This window comes from Schistocerca nitens, chromosome 10, assembly GCF_023898315.1.
Source record: "Schistocerca nitens isolate TAMUIC-IGC-003100 chromosome 10, iqSchNite1.1, whole genome shotgun sequence".
Classification (NCBI taxonomy): Eukaryota; Metazoa; Arthropoda; class Insecta; order Orthoptera; family Acrididae; genus Schistocerca; species Schistocerca nitens.
Window position 1 is genome coordinate 171,268,683 of NC_064623.1, and position 22,246 is coordinate 171,290,928.

General features: G+C 44.4%; 1 long non-coding RNA gene across 1 annotated transcript; it reads left to right on the top strand.

Annotated features, from left to right (window-relative positions):
* The first annotated feature begins 1,676 nt into the window (after positions 1-1,676).
* On the top strand, positions 1,677-15,416 carry LOC126210339 (uncharacterized). The gene is made up of 3 exons (XR_007540651.1): positions 1,677-1,798; positions 12,624-12,853; positions 14,514-15,416. It is a non-coding gene; the product is annotated as an uncharacterized LOC126210339 (long non-coding RNA).
* Positions 15,417-22,246: the final 6,830 nt, after the last annotated feature.

Sequence of the window (22,246 nt, forward strand, 5' to 3'; positions counted from 1 at the left end):
GAAGCTGAAGTCACAACTGGAAAGTACAAATGATTATCTATCCACATAATACCACTGATTCTCGCTGAACTGCCATTCCAGTTTAAAAGACTGCAATTTCTAATCGAATTAGACTACAGTTTTACAGTTAACAAAGCGCAAGGACGAACTTGAAAATACTGCGGCATCAACCTCAAAGACTCCTGCTTCTTTCACTGTCAAATATAGTGTATGTAGGAAATTCGAAAAATTTGTACATATGTATCCCAGACAGATAAATGAAAATTTTGTTTACAAACAAATACTGTAAATAGTTAGAATAAAGGAGGATATAAGATGAACATCAATTAAAGCAAAACAAGGATAATGGAATGTAGTCGAATTAAGTCGGGTGGTGCTGAGGGAATTAGATTAGGAAATGAGACAAAGTAGTAAAGGAGTTTTGCTATTTGGGGAGCAAAATAACTGATGATGGTCGAAGTAGCGAGGTTATAAAATGTAGACTGAAAAAGAGAAATTTGTTAACATCGACTATAGATTTAAGCGCCAGGAAGGCGTTTCTGAAAGTATTTGTATGGAGAGTAGCCATGTATGGAAGTGAAACAGTTTGGACAAGAAGAGAATAGAAGCTTTCGAAACGTGGTGCTAAAGAAGATTAGATGGGTAGATCACATAACTAATGAGGAGGTATTGAATAGGATTGGGGAGAAGAGAAATTTGTGGCACAACTTGAGAAGAAGGGACCAGTTGTTAGGACATGTTCTGAGGCATCAAGGGGTCACCAATTTAGCGTTGGAGGGCAGCGTGGAGGGTAAAAATTGTAGAGGGAGACCAAGAGATCAATACACTAAGCAGGTTCAGAAGGATGTAGGTTGCAGTAGGTACTCTGGGAGATGAAGAAGCTTGCACACGATAGAGTAGCATGGTGAGCTGCATCAAACCAGTCTCAGGACTGAAGACCATAACGACATCACCAAATGTAAATCCAGTATTTTGTATGCGTTTCAATATGTTTATGAGTGTGCGTTGGCTGAAGACCACAACAGTAACATTCTAACATTGTTCATGTGTTGCTAACAAGCCGCAGCTTTCTGTAAGTGGTTTAGACCTATGGCTGGCTCCATCTCGGTAATGAAAACCGAGCAACTGAATGAAGAAAATCAACTCGACAGGAGAACAGAGACGCTAAGGCCATCTAGCAGCCAAAGTTAATAACAAAGGCGACGACAATGCGGCATACGGGCGCAGATGAAACTATTGGGCCTTACGAGTTGATTGACAGCTAGATGTCAACTTAAGAACATTTGTCTAAAAACGCCACAGAAATGTGGCTAATTTATTGTAACAGAAACTGTACTGCAGAATGTGACATTTGTTGTGGTACTGCTGTAAGATTTGATGGATACTGGAGGAGATATGATCACCTGAGCTCTCTAGATTATATTGCCGCTTGGAGAACAAAGCCATTGTGCGGCCCTGGTTATCTAGATCAGCATTAGCGAACTGCTTTCAGCAGAGAGTGCGGCGCAAAAGTTCTGCGAGTGATTTCCTTCTCTATCTATAAGCAGGTCAGAATCGGCCAATCAGCGTGGAGTGCGTTCTGGGAATCACCTAGCTACCAGCTAGAGGTCTGTGGCGCCGAAACCGGGGATATCCCCGATTGTGCGCCCGGCACTTCTTGCAGTCTGCGTGCTACAGTGGAAGACCGTCTTCTCAGCGATAAGACCTAGACCAGACGGTCTTATAAGGGGTGCAAACAGCAGCTCTGGCACAGTCGGAGTCGATTGGTCGGGCACTACCCAGCAGGACTTTCGTAGAGGTAACTGTTTTTCTCTCTTAGCTATTCATCTACATTTACATTTATACTCCGCAAGCCACCCAACGGTGTGTGGCGGAGAGTACTTTACGTGCCACTGTCATTACCTCCCTTTCCTGTCCCAGTCGCGTATGGTTCCCGGGAAGAACGTCTGCCGGAAACCCTCCGTGCACTCTAGAATCTATCTAATTTTACATTTGTGATCTCCTCGACAGGTATAAGTAGGGGGAAGCAATATATTCGCTACCTCATCCAGAAACGCACCCTCTTGAAACCTGGACAGCAAGCTATACCGCGATGCAGAGCGCCTCTCATGCAGAGTCTGCCACTTGAGTTTGCTAAACATCTCCGTAACGCTATCACGCTTACCAAATGACCCTGTGACGAAACGCGCCGCTCTTCTTTGGATCTTCCCCTTCTCTTCCGTCAACCCGACCTGGTACGGATCCCACAATGATGAGCAATACTCAAGTATAGGTCAAACGAGTGTTTTGTAAGCCACCTCCTTTGTTGATGGACTACATTTTCTAAGGACTCTCCCAATGAATCTCAACCTGGTACCCGCCTTACCAAAAATTAATTTTATATGATCATTCCACTTCAAATCGTTCCGCACGCATACTCCCAGATATTTTACAGAGGTAACTGCTACCAGTGTTTGTTCCGCTGTCGTATAATCATACAATAAAGGATCCTTCTTTCTATGTATTCGCAATACATTACATTTGTCTATTTGAAGGGTCAGTTGCCACTCCCTGCACCAAGTGCCTATCCGCTGCAGATCTTCCTGCATTTCCCCGCAATTTTCTAATGCTGCAACCTCTCTCTATACTACAGCATCATCCGCGAAAAGCCGCATGGAACTTTCGACACTATGAACTATGTCATTTAGCTATTACACCGGGAGGTACCGTTGTTTTATTTTCTATCCACAGTCGTCTGGCTTGATGCGGCCTGCGACGACTTCTTCTCCTCTGAAAATCTCATTATCTGAGAGTAGCTGTTTCACCCAACGCCCTCAATTATTTGTTTTGTTTGTAATTTAACAACATTTGCTGCCGCCATTCACGATTTCCCTCTGTTTTCTGCATGACCCATTTTGCGGGCTACTTATAATTAAAAAGCGCGGTTTTCGTGAATTACGACATTCTTTACGCACTGAACCGTGACGAAATGTCTCGGTTGGTTCTCTGCGTTTCCTCCTTGTTTGTGGCGCTTTCCTTTTGAAATTCCCGCTTCGCGCTCTGTTGTTTCCTTACCCTAGCCAGAGGGCGCTGTGGTGTTGCTATGGCTAGAGAGCCTGTATACAGAGAGAGTGGCTATAGGTGAAGTTGCCTGTGATTGGCTGATTAGCTTTGGCGCCATTTTTCTGCCAGACGTCTCTCGTGCTTCCTATCCTCGCCGTGCTTTTGAGTTGAATTGAAGTTCAGAGGACTTTTGGAAACGATTGAAAGGTATTTGAATTATTGAGAGACTTGTTATGCCTTGTGCATGCATGTTCGATTTAGTTGTATGTCGTTTTTAGTTGAAATAATGAAGCGTATTGTGATGAAGTCGGTAGGCCTACATGTTTGAAGTAAACACGTTAATAATTGTACAGTATTGTTTTTGACATCTGTAATTCGTTCTGCAGACGTTCATAAACGAAGCCAGGTTGTGCTGCATTTGGTTGTTCCAATAGAGGCGAAGGTGGATTTCCCATGTTAGCATTTTAAGGTGTCAGTTTTTTAAATATTCTTCGTCACGCAGAACAGGTAGGCCTATTACAATTTACTGCATTTTTAAGCTCTTATTTCTATAACAGTTCGTGCATACTGGTAGCAGCATCACAAGCTTTTCTGAAGCCAATATCTGACAGTCCTTGCTGGAAACGGAAAGTTCCTGTAATTGTTGTGCCATGCTCATTCGACTTTATAGCGTCAAACTTTATTTCGTTCCGAATCAGAACACTAGGCATTATTTTGGTTTCAGTATTATTGCCTGACCGTTGACGCAGGCATGCTTTAAGCACGTTTTCCGCAGTTGTCGTGGTTGTTGAAACATTATTCGTAGTAAATAATTGTTGATGCTCTTGAAGACAGTTTTTGAAAACGCCTACTTACTGTGGCGTACAAGGGATACGGTAATTTTCTTGTTATATTTGGTCGTTATTACAGTAGCCTACATTTAACGTTACCTGATTTTTGTAATCTTTTTCTTTTTCGTTTGTTATCTACGAGTGTGACATGCAAAAAGTTTGAAGACGTGACAAGAAGTTCTAATACGTCTCACACTTTTAGCATGTCACAAGTAAACAACTGGTTAAGACTTTCATTTATCTGACGTAATACAGGTACGTTACATCTTTAGCCTTATGCACTTCCGTTAAAAAACGAATGTTGTATACTATATTTTTTTATTTACGTTACTTTCATTGCAATATGTCTAGTAAACAAACTTCAAAGGAGATAAATGCAAGTAACGAATAATTTTTACAGCCACTTATCAAATTTTCCTGTGCTATGAGGATACAGGGTGTTACAAAAAGGTACGGCCAAACTTTCAGGAAACATTCCTCACACACAAAGAAAGAAAATATGTTATGTGGACATGTGTCCGGAAATGCTTGCTTTCCATGTTAGAGCTCATTTTATTACTTCTCTTCAAATCACATTAATCATGGAATGGAAACACACAGCAACAGAACGTACCAGCGTGACTTCAAACACCTTGTTACAGGAAATGTCCTCCGTTAGCGAGGATACATGCATCCACCCTCCGTCGCATGGAATCCCTGATGCGCTGATGCAGCCCTGGAGAATGGCGTATTGTATCACAGCCGCCCACAATACGAGCACGAAGAGTCTCTACATTTGGTACCGGGGTTGCGTAGACAAGAGCTTTCAAATGCCCCCCATAAATGAAAGTCAAGAGGGTTGAGGTCAGGAGAGCGTGGAGGCCACGGAATTTGTCCGCCTCTACCAATCCATCGGTCACCGAATCTGTTGTTGAGAAGCGTACGAACACTTCGACTGAAATGTGCAGGAGCTCCATCGTACATGAACCACATGTTGTGTCGTAATTGTAAAGGCACATGTTGTAGCAGTACAGGTGGAGTATCCCGTATGAAATTATAACGTGCTCCATTGAGCGTAGGTGGAAGAACATGGGGCCCAATCAAGACATCACCAACAATGCCTCCCCTAACGTTCACAGAAAATCTGTGTTGATGACGTGGTTGCACAATTTCGTGCGGATTCTCGTCAGCCCACACATGTTGATTGTGAAAATTTACAATTTGATCACGTTGGAATGAAGCCTCATCCGTAAAGAGAACATTTCCACTGAGGATTGACATTGTTGGATGAACCATTCGCAGAAGTGTACCCTGGAGGCCAATCAGCTGCTGATAGTGCCTGCATACGCTGTACATGGTACGGAAACAACTGGTTCTCCCGTAGCATTCTCTATACAGTGACGTGGTCAACGTTACTTTGTACAGCTGCAACTTCCCTGACGCTGACATTAGGGTTATCGTCAACTGCACGAAGAATTGCCTCGTCCATTGCAGGTGTCCTCGTCGTTCTACGCCTTCCCCAGTCGCGAGTCATAGGCTGGAATGTTTCGTGCTCCCTAAGACGCCGATCAATTGCTTCGAACGTCTTCCTGTCGGGACACCTTCGTTCTGGAAATCTGTCTCGATACAAACGTACCGCGCCACGGCTATTGCCCCGTGCTAATCCATACATCAAATGGGCATCTGCCAACTCCGCATTTGTAAACATTGCACTGACTGCAAAACCACGTTCGTGATGAACACTAACCTGTCGATGCTACGTACTGATGTGCTTGATGCTAGTACTGTAGAGCAATGAGTCGCATGTCAACATAAGCACCGAAGTCAACATTACCTTCCTTCCATTGGGCCAACTGGCGGTGAATCGAGCAAGTACAGTACATACTGACGAAACTAAAATGAGTTCTAACATGGAAATTAAGCGTTTCCGGACACATGTCGACGTAACATCATTTCTTTATTTGCGTGTGAGGAATGTTTCCTGAAAGTTTGGCCGTAACTTTCTGTAACACCCTGTATTATAGCTGTAAAGAAAGGCATTTAACGAATGACTTCGCCATATTGTCTCGTGCTTTTGATTCGGTGAGTGTGTACTGACCTACTCCACTACTGGCCCGCAGACAAATGGCCGCCGTATCGTCCGGTTGGTCACTCTCTCCCTATACAGGCTCTCTAGCTGTGGCTGCTTGCCTGCCGTGTTTGCGAGGGAGTTTCGGTCTGGAGGAGAAACTCAAATTGCGGACGTCTGGGAGCGTAAAGGAGGCCACGCCGTTTTGTTGATGTTTGGCGTAACTCGCGTCAGGTGTGATGAATCGTTAAGGCCTTGATAGCAGCCAACGCTACTGACTTGGTTGCAGGTGGATTGAAGCGGATGGGCCTGCTTGTTCATTGAAACTCCTGTCCTACGGATGTCGTCGGACTTAAAGTAAGACGTTTCGACCATTATTTTGCGTCATTTGCAAGCAGCTAGGCATTCCGGCGTCTACAGTAACTCGGCGAAGATTATTTGTTTCGTCGGTGTGTAAATGACTGAACAAGGAGCAGTTTATTTAAGGTTCACTTTATGCTCGTGTTCTGCGTGTGCTGTTTGCGAGTGTAAACTTGACTCTCACCTTTGTCTGTTGATTTTGAGCGTATCGTCAAATACTGGATCCAAGTAGCGACTTTCAATTAATTAGTTGGATTCTTCCTTTTCCTCGTTACCACGCGTGTTAAATGGCAAAGTAAAACTGAAGACCTTAACTTGGTACCTCATTTGCGTGGCTTCAATAAAACAGCCTAACCTGTTAACTAATTAAGGCTTTTGGTAAACAAAGGTATTTAAGTATGTTTTAAAATATTATCTGAAATGTGTCAATGATTTTTGTTGCACTAGTTGATTGTGGAGTATGAACGGATGAGTTGGCACGTCTGCCGTGTAAGGGAATCCTGCTAGTTTTGATTACCTTCTGACCAGGGTCCTTGCTCGACGCTTGTCTCTAAATACGCCCCTAACCTGGTTAGCATATGTTGTGGCTATTTTAAATTAATCACTGCTCAATAGCCCAATACAGTTCGCCGGCCGTCAGAAACTACGTATGTGTTACTTATTCCTTTATTCTAGTCAATCTATAAGCATGCTATTCTTAATTTGTTACTCTAAGTAGCCAGTAAGATGCCGTTTTTGGGTTGTTTAGATGGAGTGACAATATGGATCTCGGAATATTGAATTCCTTAACTATTTCCGAAATGTAATGTCCCATGCCTCACGCTCCAGCTACCATTCCGCGCTCAGACTCTCTTAATTCCCGTCGTACGGTCATAATCACGTCGGAAACCTCTGGACATGAATTACCTGAGTACAAATGAAAGCTCCGCCAGTCCACTGGTCTTTCATACTTTTCGTGCGCCATACTACGGCCGTCTGTAGATGTGCATATCGCCATTCCATGATTTTTGTCACCTCGGTACACATCCTCCCTGTTTCGTCAATCGCCTGTTATTTTGCTGCACAAATATGAAAAGTTCTGGGGTTTTTCTTCCTAATGTAATTATCTCTACATTAACTAATTTAATTCGACTACACTGCATTACCCTTGTTTTATTTTCGTCGATGAGTTTTGTAGAAAAGAAAAGTGCAAAAATACGCGGTATTGAGGGTTATTTTATGTGTGTATGTTTTCATGGCGTGCGACATGTAAGTTTGCTTTTCCTTTTTCACTGGAAAATGGTTACGTTTGGATTGTACCCTAAACCTAAACAGACCTCAGTCAAATACTGTCTTCTGTCAGTGAGTGGAGAGTCAGTCTGTCGGCATTCCAGTCCCAGGGTAGCCAATATCAGCTACACAAACCGCCACAGGAACCAACGAACTACCCAAGTCAAGTACCCTCCACAACACAAACTCCAATTCACATCCCCCCACATATTGTCACTATTAAGAGGGCTCTCCAACATTGCAATAGCACCCCAGCATTGAACGTCATGGGGAAGTGCTGTACTACATGTGATCGTATGGATCTTGAATTAAATTTTCCCTGAGACATTTTCATCGTAGATAAATTAGAGACTTAAACGTCTCAGGGAAAATTTAAATTGAATTTGTTGTACACAGTAATATTTCAACAGAAATTGACATTTAGAAGTATAATACAAAGTTGCTTAGTACACTAACTGGGCTTCTCCTATGATATGAATGAAAGCTTAGCACACTGGAACACTTCACTGTCAACAGATCATTGGTAGAGTCACGTGTATCATTATTACACTTGCGGCTTCCTTTTTCTCCTTATTAATACAACTTTCCTTGGTTCAAATGGCTCTGAGCACTATGGGACTTAACTTCAGAGGTCATCAGTCGCCTAGAACTTAGAACTAGTTAAATCTAACTAACCTAAGGACATCACACACTCCATGCCCCAGGCAGGATTCGAACCTGCGACCGTAGCGGCCGCTCGGCTCTAGACTGTAGCGCCTAGAACCGCACGGCCACTCCGGCCGGCCAACTTTCCTTCCTCCATATTTTTCTTCTTACAAGGGAACCTCCCCATCGCACTCTTCTCAGATTTAGTTATAAGTTGGCACAGTCGATAGGCCTTGGAAAACTGAACACATCAATCGAGAAAACAGGAAGAAGTTGTGTGGAACTATGAAAAAAATAAGCAAAATATACAAACTGAGTAGTCCATGTGCAAGATAGGTAACATCAAGGAGAGTTTGAGCTCATGAACGCCGTGGTCCCGTGGTTAGTGTGAGCAGCTGCGGAACGAGAGGTTCTTGGCTCAAGTCTTCCCTCGAGTGAAAAGTTTACTTTCTTTATTTTCGCAAAGTTATGATCTGTCCGTTCGTTCATTCATTGAAGTCTCTGTTCACTGTAATAAGTTTAGTGTCTGTGTTTTGCGACCGCACAGCAAAACCTTGTTAGTTACGGAGGTGAAATCATTGTGTTCAGCCAATTTGCAAATACGAGGCGTGATCAATAATTAATGCATCACATTATTTTCTCGGCCAGTTTCGACTGAAAACTGCAGAAGTTGTGGGACATCGGGGAATATTCCCGCTTCATCCCCTATAGCAGGGCTTCCCAACCTTTTCACGTGGCGGACCCCTTCTTCAGTCGAAAATCCATCGCGGACCCCTAGCCAGTCAAGAGCAGAGTAACTTTAAATTTCAGAGCGAAAGCCATAGGAACTGAAAGCTTAATGCGCAATGACACCCACCCACCCCCCCACCCCCCACCCCCCACCCCCCACCCCCTGAAGTATCAATAGTCTTTGGTTTAGAGATGAATGAAAACAACTTGAAGGTCAAAAATCGACTCATGAAATAGGTAGTGTATTGACAACGCAAGTTTAACATTTAATTATGCCTGGGGCCGCATACATGCCAGCGAACGCTGTGATTGGTCGACAAAGCTAGCTCCGCTCACGCGTGTAAGGTTTCAGCGCATCTAGCGCCGTGAGCCGGCTCAGAAACGACCCCCGTCTTGTTGCGATACAGTCGATCAGAGAAGCCGCATTCTCCGGCACTAAACTGTGTATGAGTTCTCACTTACGAACCGCAAAGGCTGCTTGGGAATACGACATGAGGTAAAAAAAGTACTCATGTTTTTCACGCGATAAAGTGATGAATCTGATTTTCACATTTTTATTCAATAATTTTACTCATTATTTTACACGATTTGGTGAAACGTGACCGCGGACCCCCTAGAAAGAGCCGGGGGACCCCTAAGGGGTCTGCGGACCACACGTTTGGAAGCCCGGCCCTATAGCATCATTTAGTATCGATAGGTAGCGGCGCTATACGTAGCCTTCAATTAGAATCTCTATAGGAGGTACGTTCCAAGCAGAGACCTATCACTGAGTTTCTACTGTGGAAAACTACATTATCGCAGGTATTCATAGGAGCCTGCAGAATATCTATGGGCACAGTAAAGTGAACAAAAGCACGGTGATCCGGTGGGCAAGGTGTCCGTCATCATCGCAATAGAGTATCACAAACCTGTCAGATCCCGTATGCCAGACGGTCGCTTACTGCTGTGACTCCTGCAATGTTGGAACGTGCGGACACTCTCATTCGAGGTGATCGACGGATCACCTCGCTACACAACTGGGTGTGTCTCTGTAGAGCTGACACATACGTCCATCAGTTGAGGGTGCTGAAAGGTGTGAGGGGTCATCGCCGCCTAACAGAAAACCATAAAGAGCAACAAAGGACCATCCGTCTGTAGCCACTTGTGCTTTATGAGGATCATCGGGGCAAATTTTTGTCTAACATCTTCCCAGGCAATGGAACATGGATACGTCACTATGAACTGGAAATAAAACGGCAATCCATGGAATGGCGCCACACTAACTCTACTCCGAAGAACAGACCCGCACCCTCAACCAGTAGAGTCATGGGGATGGTCTTCTAGAACTCTGAAACGACTATTCTGTTTGATGCCCTTCTTCTTACTCTGAAGTGTAATGTGCTCCCCTCGGAAAATTAAATAACTTTTTCAACTTCTCCTTCTCAATAACAACGCAAGGCATCGTACAAGTCTGCGCATCTGAGATGAGCTCACAGAACTTCGTTGGACCGTTCTTCCTCGTCCAACCTACAGCCCGGATCTCGCACGTCCAAATTTCATCCGTTTTGTCCAACGATGGATACAGTCTCTGGGCAGTGGTACGTGCCCAACGTAAAGTCCAGAGCGACTGGAAGAAAGCGCAGGTGACGCCTGTATATAAGAAGGGTAGAAGGACGGATCCTCAATATTACAGAACAATATTCTTAACATCTGTTTGTTGCAGGATTCTCGAACATATTCTCAGTCCGAATATAATGAATTTCCTTGAGACAGAGAAGTTGCTGTCCGTGCATCAGCACTGCTTTAGAAAGCATCGCTTCTGCGGAACGCAGCTCGCCCTTTTTTCACATGATATGTTGCGAACCATGGATGAAGGGTATCATACGGATGCCATATTCCTTGACTTCCGGAAAGCGTTTGACTCGGTGCCCCACTACAGACTCCTAAGGTACGAGCATATGGGATTGGTTCCCAAGTATGTGAGTGGTTCGAAGACTTAAGTAATAGAATCCGGTACGTTGTCCTCGATGGTGAGTGTTCATCGGAGGTGAGGGTATCATCTGGAGTGCCCCAGGGAGGTCTGGTAAGTCCGCTGTTGTTTTCTATCTATATAAATGATCTTTTGGATAGGGTGGATAGCAATGTTGGGCTGTGTGCTGATGGTGCTGTGGTGTACGGGAAGGTGTCGTCGTTGAGTGACTGTAGGAGGATACAAGATGACTTGGACAGGATTTGTGATTGGTGTAAAGAATGGCAGCTAACTCTAAATATAGATAAATGTAAATTAATGCAGATGAATAGGAAAAAGAATACTCCATTAGTAGTGTAGCGTTTGACACAGTCACGTCGATTAAATATTTGGGCGTAAGATTGCAGAGCGATATGAAGTGGGACAAGCATGAAATGGCAGTTGTGGGGAAGGCGGATAGTCGTCTTCGGTTCATTGGTAGAATTTTGGGAAGATGTGGTTCATCTGTAAAGGAGATCGCTTATAAAACACTAATACGACCTATTCTTGAGTACTGCTCGAGCCTATCAGGTCGGATTGAGAGAGGACATAGAAGCAATTCAGAGGCGGGCAGCTAGATTTGTTACTGGTAGGTTTGATCATCACGCGAGTGGTACAGAAATGCTTGAGGAACTCGGGTGGGAGTCTCTAGAGGAAAGGAGGCGTTATTTTCGTGAATCGCTATTGAGGAAATTTAGAGAACCAGCATTTGAGGCTGACTGCAGCACAATTTTACTGCCGCCAACTAACATTTCGCGGAAAGACCACAAAGATAAGAGAGATTAGGGCTCGTACAGAGGCATATAGGCAGTCATTTTTCCCTCGTTCTGTTTGGGAGTGGAACGGGGAGAGATGCTAGTTGTGGTACGAGGTACCCTCCGCCACGCACCGTATGGTGGATTGCGGAGTGTGTATGTAGAGGTTGCTGATGCAGCAAGACTGTTTCTAACGTCGACCAATAGAGCGGTACCATGCTGGCGTACAGGTTCTCCCAGTAAAGTGGTGCAATACCTTTGTACTGAATTGAGATTATGTAGAAAAGTAGGATTTTCTAGCCGTAAGAGTGGGGAATAACAATGCATTGGATTTCTGAACAAATCAACCTGTTTTGAGAAAAAAAAGTGTCGCATTACCTAGTGAACGGCCTTCGTATTAATTATAAATCAAGGAGTAATCATAGATGTAGTCTTCCTCTGACAATCTTTAGCATATATTTACACGGCACCACTCGTACGTGGCACAGTGCACTTCCAACACAAGGTATTAACGTACGACAAAGCGAATTTATTGATACGCTGCTATTTGTTGGCGACCTGCTGCTTGTAGGTAGGGCAAAAGACGGACTGCAACGAGTATTACGTAAACAGCAGCTGTGCTGAACTCAATCTAAATATTTTCATAAAACAAAAGAAACTCGTTGACTTTCTTAGCAAGAAATCCCCTGAGAGTCGAAATAATGATCGGTAATCAATCGAACAAGTTTCTGACTACTAAAACTTTTAATATCTTATTTCCTAATGTATTTATTTCAGCGTTAACTAATTCAACTCGAATACATTGCCTTATCTATGTTTTACTTTCGTCGATGTGTCGATGTTTTGTATTAAGAAAACGTACAGAAATACACGGTGTTCAAGATTCTTTAATCTGACAGCGCCTTGAAACAGCATTTTTCATAGCATGCGAGTTCTAAAATTTTCGTTTCCTTTTCCAGTGAGACTTGGGTCTGTTTGGATTGTACCCATACCTAACCAGCCGTCAATCAAGCAGCACCTCCTGTCAGTCGGTGGCCTGTCAGTTTTCCGTCTGTCCAGTCGGGAGTAGAGAACGCCAGCTTCACACCCCACAGCAGAAACCACGCGACGGTCACATCCTCTGGACATTAGCAGTCGCGAGGGCGACCAACCAGCGACTACGCAGAGACAGCGCAAATACATCCGTGAGGTGAGTAGCAGCCTACAGTCTCAGTTGCTCAAACGTATCACTGCCGAATCTAGACTACCGACCGCTGTGGCCGAGCGGTTCTAGGCGCTTCAGTCCGGAACCGCGCTGCTGCTACGGTCGCAGGTTCGTCGTCGAGTACACCATCGCAGGCGCTCCTGTCCGTGATGCAGCGTCAAGGGTAACCGCAGCCGCGATCTCCGAGCTGATAGTCCATGCTGCTGCCAACGTCGTCGAACTGTTCGTTGTTGTCTTGCAAACGTCCCCATCTGTTGACTCAGGGATCGAGACGTGGCTACACGATCCGTTACAGCCATGCGGATAAGATGCCTGTCATCTCGACTGCTAGTGATACGAGGCCGTTAGGATCCAGCACGGCGTTCCGTATTACCCTCCTGAACCCACCGATTCGATATTCTGCTAACGGTCATTGGATCTCGACCAACGCGAGCAACAGTGTCGCGATACGATAAACCGCAATCGCAATAGGCTACAATCCGACCTTTATCAAAGTCGGAAACGTGACGGAACGCATTTCTCCTCCTTACACGAGGGATCACAACAACGTTTCACCAGGCAACGCCGGTCAACTGCTGTCTGTGTATGAGAAATCGGTTGGAAACTTCCCCCATGTCAGCCACCGGCGCCAACCTTGTGTGAACTCTCTGAAAAGCTAATCATTTGCATATCACAGCATCTTCTTCCTGTGGGTTAAATTTCGCGTCTGTAGCACGTCATCTTCGTGGTGTAGCAATTTTAATGGCCAGTGGTGTATCTCGTGTCAAGACACAATGGAATTAAAGACGTTTGCTGCCAGTGGGCATTGATTCGTATCAGTGGGGCAAGTTGGAAATTTGTGCCCGGTCGGGATCGAAAAGTTACCGCAGCGAGCCCAGACTGGTATAAAAAGTGAAAGAGAATTAATTACTGACGAGTAAAGTGTCTGTCATGTATATGTTGTGTTTATTAAAGTTATGGAAAACCGCTCCGAACGTATGCACCACCCCCACATGATGGTTGGAAAAGATGACTTAAATCTACTCTTATGTTTGAGCTAGGAGTATGTTATAGGGTTCTACAACAGATGGATGTCAATGGGACTGTTTTGAGCATCAGTTCTGCTGACCTTCTTAAAGAGGGGTGTGAGCTGTACACCTTTCCAATATCCTGGCACAGCTTTTCTCGGCTATGTGGCTGTAATGGAAGTTAATTCAGCTGCAAATTCTCTATGGAATTTGACAGGAGTCCCATGGAGGCTTTGAGCCTAGTTTAATTTTAGTGATATTAGCTGTTTCTCAACGACAGAGCTGTCTTTCCACAACTGTAGGTTCAAAATGGCTCTGAGCACTCTGGGACTTAACATCTGAGGCATCTGAGGTCATCAGTCCCCTAGAACGTAGAACTACTTAAATCTAACTAACCTAAGGACATCACACGCACATCCATGCCCGAGGCAGGATTCGAACCTCCGACCGTAGCGGTCACGCGGTTCCAGACTGAAGCGCCTAGAACCGCACGGCCACACCGGCCGGCCACAACTGTAGTCTCCTTAAGATAGCGGTAATGCCTTCACGAAGTGGAGATCCTGAATTACTGTGCACCACTGCATTTCCACGAAAGCACAATTTGAACTTTTTTCATACCTGTTGTCTTTCTCTTGCAGGCCGAAGCTCCCAGCTGAAAGATGGCGGAGTTCTGGCAGCAGGTCGGGCAGTTCCTCTTGAATGAGGTGATGAACGATATGGCGGAATGTGCGTTCCGGAGCATGGACGCCGACCAGGCCCGGGTGTGCAGGCTGCTCTGGAAACTCAGGGCTACGGTCACCAGGATAACTTTTACCGGGAAGCAGATCGAATTCTTCTTTAAAGAGTTGTCTCGTTTCCTAGAAAACGACGAGGCCGACTTGGAGCAGGGACTCCAGATGATCGTCCGGTCTGTGATGGTGGCGAGAAATATTTTTGAGGGCTACGAAGAGGTTCAGGACCTGATAGATGAAATTAAGCGAGAGTGGGACCGTTACAAAGCTAGAAACATGCGTAAGTGGGATTAGTGAAAACTAAAATCTTAGTGCTCATTTAATAAAAACTCTATTCGTTCCCTAGTTTATTATTTAATTTGAAATCTGTGTCAATGGAAGCTGAATATAAACAAAAAAAATTGAGGAACTAACTTTTTTTGCATACAGTGCTTGTTTATAGTGGCAACGTGGAAGCAACATGAAATATTCATGCTCCAAAACACTGCAGTAACAACTTCACAAATTAGTAATTATCAAAATTTCAATCTTTGTTTGCAACACCTTTTTTGAGGATCATGAATCATGTTGATCGATGTAATTAAGGAGCAGAAAAACTACAATGCAGAGAACATTCTCCACGTACAGTCCCTGAATTGATTTAAAAGGAAACAACACTCTTGTTATTCCAGTAATTTGGCTAAGACCTAAATGAGTGAAACGTGTATATAAATGAAAAATTAACAAAAAGTCATGTCTTTTGAAATATGGCTTTCATATTTGCAATAATGTCTAGAAGACAACATGAAAGCATAAACCACATTCGTTCTATACAGCTGTAATTTATTTGCCAACTGAATCTACCGAACACCAGCACGTCTAAAATAACACAAGAAACATATGCAAGCTCTATGAACGCGTGGTGTTTGTTCTTTTGGACATGTTCGAAAGAACAGACATCATGTGAAAACCGCAGCTGTGATACATATTATGTAAATTGACGGTACATATTATGTAAATTGACGGTGGAGGGAACTATTGACGTCAGAAATGTGTGCCGAACTGGGATTCGAACCCAAGATATCCTTAATAGGCAGTTGTGTTAGCCACTGTCCCAACCAGACACTGCAAACCGTCTCGGCCTGCCTCCCAGGCGACCCACATCTCCGCCTATCGCAACCTTTCCACAGTCTGAAAGAACAGAACTGATTTGCCTCAATGGGCAACTAAACCCCCCTCCCCCCACCTTCAGTCGCGAATGCACAATATTATGTTCGATAATCTCGAATCTCAAACTAGCGAGCATGGAGAAGAAAACGGAGACTGCGCTAGGAGGGAATGTGGGGCGTCTGGGAGGCGTGTTGAGATAATCCGTGCAATTTCAAAGAGCACCTTACCTGAATGGTGGAGTGATTAATGCAACTAACTGCCTGATGGGAGATCTTAGGTTCGAATCCCGGTCTCTTACACTTTTTCACTCGTCGCCACTGACCCTGCATGGTCCCGATCCCCCTGACCTCAATAGTTTCCTTTCCTTTATCCCCTTCCATCTTCAGACTACATAGTAGTAGTAAATTATTCTGAAATATGAAATTCATGATCACAAAGAAAGTTTAAAAATCCAGTGTACCCAACAACGTGTTATTAAAAAAAAAATTCGGAAGTGGAACAGACATTCAAGATCCGACGAATGGAACTGAGGAGGAACCAAACAAATACAATGCACACACGATCACGCTGTTGTAAAGTGCTTGGATTGATTTGAGAGAAAAAATTCTTTGTTGTGTAGTCTAGTGATTCACTTAATACCTAAATCGGTGATCTTTTATCCTTCCCCTTCCACACACTTAAAGAAATCAAAAACAAGTGAAGTATTTCCATAGATTTCCGTAGATGTGTAATTCTAGCCATTGCAATTGAAATACTAAGAATGGCAGCAAGTAAGGAAATTCTACTATTGTGGGTATGAAGTACAGCAGGAAGGATACAGAGGTACTGGGGTGATTTGAGGATGTGTGGGGGTGTGAAACTTGTTTGACAGAATTGCCACCTCTGGCAGACCAGTGGTTGCAACCCGGCTCGGGACTGAGAAGAACTGACCTTGCATGATGGACATGGGTTTGCCATTCCTTGCTTATTCAACTGTACACCAGATTTCATAATTCATTGTGGGGGGCGTGATACATGGCGAGACTCTCTCGACATCTCACTGGATGCGTGCGATAGACAGGGAGAACGTGCAGGCCATGGCAACAGCCGAACACCATTTTCACCAGGGCAACACGCGGTCTTCCTTTATCTTGTTGAAAGACGGTGAGATCCCGTGCTATACATCTACATGATTACTCTGCAATTCACATTTAATTGCTTGGCAGAGGGTTCATCGAACCACAATCATACTATCTCTCTACCATTCCACTCCCGAACAGCGCGCGGGAAAAACGAACACCTAAACATTTCTGTTCGAGCTCTGATTTATTTTATTTTGATGATCATTCCTACCTATGTAGGTTAGGCTCAACAAAATATTTTCGCATTCGGAAGAGAAAGTTGGTGACTGAAATTTCGTAAATAGATCTCGCCGCGACGAAAAACGTCTACTTTAATGACTGCCATCCCAACTCGCGTATCATATCTGCCACACTCTCCCCTATTACGTGATAATACAAAACGAGCTGCCCTTTTCTGCACCCTTTCGATGTCCTGCGTCAGTCCCACCTGGTAAGGATCCCACACCGCGCAGCAATATTCTAACAGAGGAGGAACGAGTGTAGTGTGAGCTGTCTCTTTAGTGGACTTGTTGCATCTTCTAAGTGTCCTGCCAATGAAACGCAAACTTTGGCTCGCCTTCCCCCACAATATTATCTATGTGGTCTTTCCAACTGATGTTCGTAATTTTAACACCCAGGTACTTAGTTGAATTGACAGCCTTGAGAATTGTACTATTTATCGAGTAATCGAATTCCAACGGATTTCTTTTGGAACTCATGTGGATCACCTCACGCTTTTCGTTATTTAGCGTCAACTGCCACCTGCCACAGCATACAGCAATCTTTTCTGAATCGCTTTGCAACTGATACTGGTCTTCGGATGACCTTACTAGACGGTAAATTACAGCATCATCTGCTAACAACTTAAGAGAACTGCTCAGATTGTCACCCAGGTCATTTATATAGATCAGGACGCTTCCCTGGGGAACACCTGATATCACTTCAGTTTTACTCGATGATTTGCCGTCTATTACTACGAACTGCGACCTTCCTGACAGGAAATCACGAATCCAGTCGCACAACTGAGACGATACCCCATAGGCCCGCAACTTGATTAGAAGTCGCTTGTGAGGAACGGTGTCAAAAGCTTTCCGGAAATCTATAAATACGGAATCAACTTGAGATCCCCTGTCGATAGCGGCCATTACTTCGTGCGAATAAAGAGCTAGCTGCGTTTCACAAGAACGATGTTTTCTGAAACCATGCTGATTACGTATCAATAGATCGTTCCCTTCGAGGTGATTCATAATATTTGAATACAGTATATGCTCCAAAACCCTACTGCAAACCGACGTCAATGATATAGGTCTGTAGTTCGATGGATTACTCCTACTACGCTTCTTAAACACTGGTGCGACCTGCGCAATTTTCCAATCTGTAGGTACAGATCTATTGGTGAGCGAGCGGTTGCTAAGTAGGGAGCTACTGTATCAGCGTAATCTGAATGGAACCTAATCGGTATACAATCTGGACCTGAAGACTTGCCCGTATCAAGCGATTTGAGTTGCTTCGTAACCCCTAAGGTATCTACTTCCAAGAAACTCATGCTAGCAGCTGTTCGTGTTTCAAATTCTGGAATATTCCATTCGTCTTCCCTGGTGAAGGAATTTCGGAAAACTGCGTTCAGTAACTCCGCTTTAGCGGCACAGTCATCGGTAACAGTACCATCGGCACTGCGCAGCGAAGGTATTGGCTGCGTCTTGCCGCTTGTGTACTTTACATACGACCAGAATTTCTTCGGATTTTCTACCAAATTTTCTATACCCGCAGGACAGGACAGATAGTTTAATCTGTGGAAAGTGGCCAAAATGAGTGGCTGTCAGTTGCACTCGAACATACTACTTTATTCATTTGACAAATATTAGAAGAGTAAAGAAAACATTAAAAACAGAGCAAGCCAAACCTTAATTTTAGAACTTAATTCCCGGCTAAATGCGCCATTCAGTCTCACGCCTCAAGGGCAAAACAACTTAAATTTAAAACCAGCTAAAGGCCAATCACTTACGACTAAAAAAAAGAATTTGAATTTTAAAAATCAGAAGGCTTCATCTTAAAACGTTCCTCTAAATTAGGCTGAAGGCCCAAACGATCTCATTCCTTAAGGGCAACACAACTTTAATTTAGAATCGGCTAGAAACCATAGATAAAGAAACAACAATGACAAATAAGAAAAGGCAGCACATCGAACGGCGCTCAGAGGTTTCCAAGAGTCGGCCTGGAATTCAAACACTAACGTTCGCTTAAGTGAGACAGGCAGTCGGCCGAACAATTTTCAATCCGATGGCAATTCAACCGACAGACAGTCAACGGACCCACTGACAAGATAACTTCCGCTCCACCCGACCAACACACAACAGGGAGTTCAATGGAACAACGCAGAAGCTATCGGCGCTCACAACGAATTACACATACAGCTGTAAAACTACACACCATTCTGGACAGCCACAACACAACGAGGAAAATACATTACCTGAATTTACGTAAACGACCAGGGTTCAAAATGGTTCAAATGGCTCTGAGCACTATGGGACTCAACTGCTGAGGTCATAAGTCCCCTAGAACTTAGAACTACTTAAACCTAACTAACCTAAGGACAACACACACATCCATGCCCGAGGCAGGATTCGAACCTGCGACCGTAGCGGTCGCGCGGTTCCAGACTGTAGCGCCAGAACCGCTCGGCCACCAGCGGCCGGCTAAACGACCAGGGCAGATAACCAGAACGTTAACGGCCACAAGGCAGAAGATTCCGCTGGTGCACTTCAATTCACAAATAATCAACTTAAGTTAAACTCCACAGGAGGGCGGGTAGAATTTCGCCAACTTGGAAACACACTTTGTTGCTCGCGTAAATGTCCCAACAGCCCACAACGAAACTCAAACGACACAATGTGAACAGTTGGGGCTGGCTGGTAGATTAAGTAAAGACTCAACTTTCGTGTCCGTAGCAATGGGAACAGCCCATCACACACCAACCGCGTGTGGGCGCCGCCAGCAACCCCGGCCAGACACGCGCCACAGAAACTTCCTCGCTTCTCCACACCAACCAACCAACTGCCCGCATACGGCCCAGCCAGAAATTATAAGCGCGAGGCCAGCGATAGTACAAGGGTGCGAATATCGATACACGCTGCTGCTGCGACTCGCGCAGAGAGAGGATAACAGCATAATCGCAATAACCGTGGGAGACTAATCACAGAATAGCAACCCAGGTTTAATGCAAAGCATAACACGATCCAGCCACAGCTCAGATAGCATTACACCGAAGTGTTAGGACAGCATGGGCAACATGCAGTCTTGTTTTATCTCGTTGAAAGATAGCATCACATCAAGGTAACAGAAGAGCATTGGCAATATGTGGTCTTGCTTTACCTTGTTGAAAGGTAACATCATATTGACGTTTCAGGATAGCATGGGCAACATACAGTGTTGCTTTAGCTTGTTGAAACATAACATCATGTCAAGCTGTCAGGACAGCATGGGCAACATGCAGTCTTGCTTTATCTTGTTGAAAGATAGCATCACATCAAGGTAACAGAAGAGCATTGGCAATATGTGGTCTTGCTTTACCTTGTTGAAAGGTAACATCATATTGACGTTTCAGGGTAGCATGGGCAACATACAATGTTGCTTTATCTTGCTGAAACATAACATCATGTCAAGCCGTCAGGACAGCATGGGCAACATGCAGTCTTGCTTTATCTTGTTGAAAGATAACATCACATAGAGACGTCAGGAAAGAATAGGCAACACGTGGTCCTACTTTGTCTTGTTGAAAAACAGGGTGATTCAAAAAGAATACCACAACTTTAGGAATTTAAAACACTGCAACGACAAAAGGCAGAGCTAAGCACTATCTGTCAGCGAATTAAGGGAGCTATAAAGTTTCATTTAGTTGTACATTTGTTCGCTTGAGGCGCTGTTGACTAGGCGTCAGCGTCAGTTGATGCTAAGATGGCTTCTTCGAAGGTGCTACTGTAACTGGACTACAGTATCTGGAGATGTTAGAGAATTGGCTGTTCCCTGAGCTCGAACAAGAAGCACAACAATTCATATTTCAGCAGGATGGAGCGCCACCACATTGGCACTTATCTGTCCGTAACTACCTGAACGTCAACTACCCGAGGCGATGGATCGGCCGCCAGGCAGCCCGTGACAGAGCACTTCATCACTGGCCTCCAAGAAGCCCTGATCTTACCCCCTGCGATTTTTTCTTATGGGGGTATGTTAAGGATATGGTGTTTCGGCCACCTCTCCCAGCCACCATTGATGATTTGAAACGAGAAATAACAGCAGCTATCCCAACTGTTACGCCTGATATGCTACAGAGAGTGTGGAACGAGTTGGAGTATCGGGTTGATATTGCTCGAGTGTCTGGAGGGGGCCATATTGAACATCTCTGAACTTGTTTTTGAGTGAAAAAAAACCTTTTTAAATACTCTTTGTAATGATGTATAACAGAAGGTTATATTATGTTTCTTTCATTAAATACACATTTTTAAATGTTGTGGTATTCTTTTTGAATCACCCTGTATAACGTCACAGAGACCTCAGAGACAGGTCACAACCACCGGTTCTAACACGTCAGAAGAGTAGCACCGCTCTCTAAATTACTGGTTACTACATAATAATGTTGTGTACACAATGGGCCCCTTACCATCATGCAAGGCATTTGACTCATATCACCAGGACAACTGCAATCTAGCACCAGTCATACTCCCTAGAGCCTGTATGCACAGATAAGTCTACCGTCATACTGTACACAGAAACAAAAATAATCTCAAAAGACGACGTGGTGCCACCTCTCCGGCGAGTGTTCTGAACGCAGTTCTGTCGATGCACCCCTCTCTGCAACAACATTAAGGTAAGCTGCCGCAATGAACGCTTTAAGGATAGTCCGTGTTGTTAAAGACGTCATCACACTGTTAGTCTTGAGACTTCTCTAGTTGCAACCAAATGCATTTGCTGGCCCAATGTATGTGTCATGACTGGACGATCCTGCGTGGCCGAGTGAACAATATCTTCCTCCTTTCGAGCGCTACTCGTATGTGGTCCTGCATGGTGCTGAAGTGATATCAGGTGTTCCCCAGGGAAGCGTCCTGGGACCTCTGCTGTTCCTGATCCATATAAATGATCTGGGTGACAATCTGAGCAGTTCTCTTAGGTTGTTCGCAGATGATGCTGTAATTTACCGTCTAGTAAGGTCATCCGAAGACCAGTATCAGTTGCAAAGCGATTTAGAAAAGATCGCTATATGGTATGGCAGGTGGCAGTTGAAGCTAAATAACGAAAAGTGTGAGGTGATCCACATGAGTTCCAAAAGAAATCCGTTGGAATTCGATTACTCGATAAATAGTACAATTCTCAAGGCTGTCAATTCAACTAAGTACC